Source organism: Lathyrus oleraceus, chromosome 2 (assembly GCF_024323335.1).
Source record: "Lathyrus oleraceus cultivar Zhongwan6 chromosome 2, CAAS_Psat_ZW6_1.0, whole genome shotgun sequence".
NCBI classification, from domain to species: Eukaryota; Viridiplantae; Streptophyta; class Magnoliopsida; order Fabales; family Fabaceae; genus Lathyrus; species Lathyrus oleraceus.
Genome location: NC_066580.1, coordinates 430478726 through 430486755, shown reverse-complemented (window position 1 = coordinate 430486755; position 8030 = coordinate 430478726). Strand labels below are relative to the sequence as shown.

Here is an 8030-nt window from a genome sequence, read left to right as displayed (position 1 = left end):
TGCTGGAAATCCTACGGAAGACCCTAATGAACATTTGACCAAGTTTGTGTAGTACACAAACACTGTGAAGGCGAATGGTGTATCTCAAGATGCGATAAGACTACCCCTCTTTCCTTTTTCTCTAAGAGACAGAGCTTGGGCTTGGTTGCAATCCTTGCCATCCAACTCAGTTACAACATGGGAAGAACTGAAGAACGTTTTCTTATCCCGATATTTTCCGCCAAGTAAAACTGCTATGCTGAGAGCTTAAATCAATGGATTTCGACAAAAAGATGTAGAATCTCTCTACGACGGGTGGGAGAGATACAAAGACATGATGAGGATATGTCCACATCACGGTCTCGAAGACTGGGTGATCATTCACACATTTTACAATGGGCTTCTGTATATCACAAGACTGACAGTAGACGCTGCCGCGGGCAGTGCACTTATGGACAAGTCATATAACGAAGCCTATCAACTCATTGAAAACATGGCCCAAAACTATTGCCAATGGGGAGGTGAAAGAATTCCAGTAGAAAAGTCCCAAAAAAAAGTGGAATGTACGAAATCAGTAGCCTTGACCATGTTCATGCAAAGGTAGATGCCCTTGTTCAAAAGTTAGACAACTTGACCATACCACCCGCAACCACCGTGGCTGCCGTGACTCCAAACTGTGAGTTATGTGGAACTCCTGGACACACTGCACCAGAATGTCAGATATTGGCAGGAGTCCCAAATGATCAAGTAAATTACGCATAAGGAAATCCTTATTCGAATACCTATAACCCAGGTTGGAAAAACCATCCTAACTTTTCGTATAAGAATAACAACGCCCTGTATGCACCTGGCCAAGCACCCGTTGTTCTGCCTGGATATCAAAAGCCAACTAATAATGCTCCTAACATGCCTAGGAAGTCCAACCTTGAACTAATGATGGAAAGCTTCATAGCTACCCAAGCTCAAACAAACAAAGACTTCTTGAACCAAAACATACATACTGTCGCATCGCGCGAAAAACCGGCGGGAAAAGAAAGAAACAACAGAGCCGCCACCGTGCGTTATTTATCCCAAAAGAGGGAAAGGAAACGCTCGAAGTAAACCTAGGAAAAGACATGGTCTCGCGACCAAAGAGGAATGGGTTCGGGAGTCGGTTATGCGAAGGGAAGGTGTTAGGCACCCTACGCATCCGTAGTACTCTACGGGATCCACGCACAAAAGGAAGGAAAATTGGTTGCTAAACACTGCTCAAACACACACACACTCTGGCTGAAAGAAACGAAAGAAACTGACTGAAACTGACTCGGCAGGATATCGCATCCTGGGCCTACTTAGTCTATCAGGCATAGACATCAGAGTCGAAGTAGTTCGGACCGGGGAAACGACACATGCTCGCTAGGATGTCGCATCCTATGCATACGTATCTTCTCGGACGAGAGAAGAATCAGAGCATTCGTAGCTCGGCTGACACGCACACAAACAAACAAAACGCAGGCAAACGTGGAGCCTGAATGCCAATCGATGGACTTACATCAGCATCCGAACCTAAACACACACAAGAGGCAAACGTGGAGCCCAAATGCCAATCACTGGACTTACATTGACATCCGAACCTAAACAACACAACAGATAGATAGGGAGTCTGGGACTCAGCCTACAACTGTCAAACACAAACGAACAGACAGACAGCAAATGCTAAGGAGTGCGGGACTCGAGCCTAGCAAAGGTCAAACAACACACACAAAAGAAAAAGGGCGCCCGGAGAGATCAGCTCAATCTCCTGCCTACATACTTCATCTGGTATGAAGATCAGGGCGATGTAGTTCCCCTACGCAGGGATAAAAGATCTAGCCTAACCAGATAACAGAGGGAGACACAACTCTAGGGAGACTACGACTCGAGCCTAGATGTTGTCATGCAAAAGTCAACCCTAAGTTAAGGTTTCTAGCTAAATGGCACAAGGGCCAACCTATCTTAAGCAGACACAGGAAAAAGCAAAGTCTCGATTGCAACTAGGGCAAGAGAAAAGGGATATCTCAATCACAACAGGGGTGAGAGAAAAGAGTTAGTGTTAGTGGTTAGTCAAAAACTCGGCAAGACATCGCGTCTCGTGCCTACGTATCTCATCTGAACATGAGAATCAGAGTTGCCGTAGTTCGGCCAAACAACCCTAATCATGGCTCACACAAGGGTTAAGCCACACAGACTTGACTTGCACAGGAAGCAAGTCAAGCACAAAGCTATTGCACAAGGGCAAGCACAAACTAAAGCCTAAGGAAGCAAACAAGGCAATCACAAACACATACAGCATAAGAATAAACACACCAACAAGGGGGCTCAAACATCAAAGGTTAGGCACTAGGGCCAACTGGAATGGGGTCAGTGTGCTCTTAACCTTGCCATTGAGAGGCTAAGGTGAAGCAGATGAAAGGAGAATGAGGGGTGTGCCTCATTGCTTCTATCCCTAATCAGGGAGAGCATCAAATAATAGAGAGTGGGGGAGTTCAGAAAGATGGAACTCTTTCCCCATTATTGACTCGATAGATCTTGGGTTTTTATCTCGATGCTTCAACCATGTAATGGGAGCAGAGAGAGGACACACTGAATAGTGGGGGATAGATTGCTTATCCCTACCTTCCACCAATTGCCTCAAATGAGGACTTTTCCTGCTTGGGACAATTTTAAACAAACACAGGCATTGCCTCTTAAGGAGGACTTCAGACAGTTTGCCCGGTCAAATAACAGACCGGGTCTCCAAACTACATGAAGAAAGAAAGGTTTATACCTCAAAAGCAAATGCTAAAATAGCAAAGCAAGCAAGTTCAGAGAACTTAAGCAACTAAAGTACCTGAAAAAGCCAAACTTATTAGTAAACAAGTCAAAAGTTTAAATCAAAAGAAATGGCAAACAGTCAACACAGGGGATCAACTGAGCAAAGCATAAGACTCAAGTTATGAGTCAAACCATCTGCAAAACAAAGGTTAACATGGGATAAACAAATCAAATTCAAACAAGTTTGAGTGATCTTTGAAGCATTGTGCTCAACCTGAAACAGATGAACTCAACATAAGTCCAAAGGACCACTAGGACTAGCCTAGGGTCAAACATGAAAGAAAAAGTCAAGGCAAGCAAGGAAAAGTCAACTCAAAGTCAAAGTCAACCAATTAGAAAGCAAACACAATTGGGCCCACATTCAAATCATGCATCATGATCAATTCATGAATATTTGAAATCAAAACAAGGCAAAGGATAGCATACAAAAGTCAACAGAATGACTTGCATCAAAAGTCAACCTAAGCAATCTCAAAAATCATGAAATAAATCACACTCAATCCTAACATCTAACATGGTATACATGTAAAATTTCAAAGCATTTGGATGAGAGGAAGGCAGTCAATGAAATTCATGAAGTCAAATCAAATTCAAGTAGGCATGGTGAAAGTCAACAAACATGGGTCAACTTCAAAAATCCATATCAAATTGAAAACAGAAGAGAAATGAATGAGATTAACACCAATGCAAAGCTCAAAGAGTCTAATTATCACATATGAAATTTCATGGACATACAATATGATTTGAGAATTTCACAAAAGATTTGGCAATGCATAGCACAAAGAGTCAACAAATGACCAAGCATGGAAGAAAATTCACAATCAAATGGAAAACAGCAAGATTAATTCCAAGAAAATTCATACATCAACTAGACATACAAGGGATCATTCATGCAAAATTTGGGGTCATTTGGGTGTGGGAAAGTGTGTGAACAAAATTTGTGAAAATGCATGATCATGGTATAGCATCAAATGCAACACATAACTTCCAAAAATCATAACCCTCAATCCACAAATGATAAATGCACAAACTTTATATGGGAATGAAGTTCAAGGTGTCTAGTTTCACCCTAAAAATTTCAAAGGCATTGGATATGACATGAGCATTTCACAATTGAAATGGTGAGATGTATCATTTATGCACACATGTTGGGAAAATAATTACCAATAAAAAACCAACCAATGGAAAAATAACTAAAATTCACCATTAAATAATAAACTCAATCATGAACATCATGGAAAAAGAATCATAATTTTTTGATGAAAAATGGAGGAGAAATTAAATGTGGAAATAGGATGAAATATTGGGCAAAACATGAACAAACTAGCAAGGCATATGGTCAACACAAGTCAAAGGAATGGCAATCTTGTAATTCTGGATATCACTAATCAAAACTGCAGCGTTTTGAAGCACACAACGAAATGTTGTGATTGGCTATGATCCTATAGAACAGTAGCATGCGCATGGAACCAGCAACAACAATCAATCAGCTCCAACATTCTGGGAATCTCATGCACCTTAGGGTTTGGAAGCAACCATATGCATTCAACAATCATGCATCAATTAGTAAAGATGAGAACCTATCAACAACATGTAAACAGCATGGCACGACAAAGCAGCATGAACAACTCAAAACCAACCAAATGAAATTCCAATCTGGTTTTAGAAACCCTTAGGATTTGGCAGCAGGGCAACAGATTCCACTTCCTAATTCATCATATCATCAAGAAAATTAAACAAACATGGCAATTAGCATGTCATTGAAGATGGTTCATGTAATCAAAAAAACAAATAACAAGCAGCCAACAAAGGTTCATGCGCTTGGCTGTAGCAGCAGCAGATCAATTTTATGCTCCTCACCCAACAACAAGATTCCATCATCAAGAAAAGCACAATATGGCAATGGTATTTATGCAGCCTCAACACAAACAAACAAAACATGCACTCATGCGAATTTCTGGAAAACTGGGCATAGGATTTAACAGCCATGGTATCATGTTCATCCTGTAACATTTAAACAGCAACAACCAAACATGACAAGCACAATTCAATGTATTTCTGGGCAATGTTCATGGATTTCAAAACAGCAGAGCATTAACCTTTTCAATCGAGACTCAACAAATTAAACAGCAGGGTCAACAACTTGGCAATGACAGCATGTTCATGCAATCACAAGTAATGACAGCAAACATGACTTTGGAAACAAACTAGGGTTTTAACATAACAGTAGCATGTGTTCAACATCATCAATCAGTCATCATCAATTGAAACTCAAATAACATGGCAAGCAAGCATGACATTGGTACAAGCTTGTTCATGCAACATCACCATCATACATCATTAATTGACAGCAGACCAAGCACAAGCATTTAGGGTTCATCACGGCAGTATTCACTATCATTATCCATGCTCATCATTTAAATCACCAACACATAAACAACAGTATCAAACAAAATCGTGGCCATGAAAAATTGAAGCATCATTAGTCAATAGCAACACACAGTATGGTGTTCAACATGATATCACCAACATCACCACAAAACCACTTAGCATGGTAAACAAGGTTCTTCATGCAAAATTATAAACAACCAAAATAACAGCAAACAAGCAGAATTCTGGGCAGAGTGTTTGGTTTGTAACAGCATTATCATAACAGCATTATCATAACAGCAGCATCATAACAGCAGCATTCATCTTCATGTTATCATCAGTCGAAAATTCAAAAGGACATGTTAAGCAGCAAGGTATTTAGCAATGTTCATCATCAGTCTACAGCATGGCCAACACTTATGCATACATGAAACAATATTTGGGAAGGTACAAATGTTTTAACACAAAAGCATGCTTCATGCTCATCAACCAAGTTCATCATCAAAACAGAATTTGAATTACATCAATCAAAGAGCAGGGCAGTTGAGAATATTCTTCATGCAAAACACATCATGGAACAACAAACCAAAACTATCATGAGAAATTCCTGGTGCATAGCTCTAGGGTTTAAGCATAACAGCAGGGTTTATGCAGCAAGGTTTTAGCAGTAGGGTTTATGCAGCAAGGTTCATCATTAACATCAACCAACAATTGTGAACAACCAAAATATAAACAGAATCCTCAATAATCCTGACCTATGAAACATTACTAGCATGTACACCAACTAACAACAATCCAAGCATAATCATGAGTGCATGTACTGGGCAAAGTAGGGTTTCAAAACAGTAGCAGGGCTTTCATCATCACTATGCAGCTCGAATTTTCAAAACAAACAGCATGACCAAACAAGCACATCAATATAATCAATATGCAACCTACAACACGAATGTGCTATCCCTTTTCCTTAAATCACCCTATACAAGCCAAATCGATGGAAAACCTAATTGTGTATGAGAATGAAAGTTCAAATTTCTCCATCATGAGAGCACCACTTCGAATGAAATAAAATGCATGGAAACTAGCATACAAGGACCTACATAACACATGGCATGGATTGGAGAATGGAGGTAATGGAAAACTTACGTGTTTTTGAAGCAAGTTGATGGAACAGTGGTGGGTTGATGGATATAGCTCGAAACAGGTAGTCACACAGCTTCCAAAGGTTGAATGCTTGCAGAAAATTAGCTCAAGAATACCTAGCCTGGTCCAACTCGATATCTGCCATTAACAATGTTCTTGAAGATGCAGAGCTAGGGAAAGTGTTTCAGTTGAGAAATGATGATGAGAATGTGCTCAAGATGTTGTCTAGATAATGAAGGAAACAAGAGGGACTCGTGTGCTTTGATGGTTTGAACAGAAAATCCCAACCGTGCCAAATGCAAGAAGGAGAGTATCTCAATTTTTCTGTGTGGAGGCTGCAAAAACTAGGGTTGGTTTCTGCAGAAAATCCTCTTTATATGACCTGTTTAGCATTGGTTTAGGAAGTACTAAACTTGTTTTGCTTGAATGAGTGTAATTGCCAACTTGCTAATTTTGGACAAAATGGAAAATGGGGGTATGTTTGTGGTCGAGTGGGCTGGGCATAAGCTGCTAGCAGACATTTGCAAAGGCTGTTTCTATTCTGTACTAGAATGCTGTACTTGCCTTGCATTTGTATAGCTATTTGCACCATTTGCCTAATTATGCACTTTTGGTCCAAAATGTGGTACAATGGTGGTATGACCATGAATTCAAACTTGGAACATGTCTCAAATATGGTTTAAAACAATTCCCAATTGGCCAAATCAAGAAAAAGTCAAAAACTCAAAAAGTCAAAGTTTGGTCAAACTTTGAATTTAAATGAAAAAAGTCCAAAAATGCCATTTTGATTGGCAAGGTTTTAGGTCATGAAATTTATATTTTTGGAAAGAGGATGAAAAATGTGGTTTGTAGGAAAAAACCCCACCAAATTTGGCCTTATGGTTTGGGAGATATGCTCAGTTGAAGTTCACAAATTGATGAAAATGATTGGATCATATCTTGACAACCATACATGGGATTTGAGAGTTCTTGGACTTTTTGAAAATGGGAGAACAAGATCTTCAACTTTCATGTTGGGCAAAAATTCATTTGAAGCTTGTATCATGATGCAAGTTTAAGATCAAGAAGTTTCCATTTTTGGCAGTTGAAAATTACAGGTCCAGTTTCTATTTTTGGAAATTTTCTGATTGACTTCAAATTCTTCCATGATGTTGATTCTCATGACATATGAGACCTATTAGGACACGAATAAAACTCCTTCAAACCATTTCTATCCATCAAATCCAAAGAATCAACCACAGTTGACCAACTTTGACCTTCTAGGGTTTTTGGACTTGACTGTGTATTTCTGATGAATTCCAAACCTAATTCTTTGAGAACTTGACTTCAAATGATGTTACAAGTCATATGAACTCTTGATTATTGACCATGGTGCCCAAATTCCACAAGAATGGCCACCATCCACTGCTTTGATTGATTGTTGACTGTCTAGGGTTTTGACCTGGTTGTGCACTGACTGCTGACCTCTGAGGCTTCAACCCTTGACTTGAACACTTCAAAAAGACCCCCAAGGCATGAAAACTTGTTGGTCAAACCCTAGGACCTTGATTCCTTGAGAAACACCTTGGCTTGATTGGTAGACTGATCTCCTGATCAGTTTGACCTAATTCTTGCTTGCTTGCTCTTGAGGCAACTGAGGAACAATGCAAATGCTATGCAATGGGTTATGATATGTTATGACCTAACATGAAATGATATGTACAATGATA

General features: G+C 39.7%; 1 non-coding gene across 1 annotated transcript; it reads right to left on the bottom strand.

The window, feature by feature from the left end:
* Positions 1 to 235: 235 nt before the first annotated feature.
* Positions 236 to 342, bottom strand: LOC127124091 (small nucleolar RNA R71). Its single transcript, XR_007803729.1, has one exon. It is a non-coding gene; the product is annotated as a small nucleolar RNA R71 (small nucleolar RNA).
* Positions 343 to 8030: the final 7688 nt, after the last annotated feature.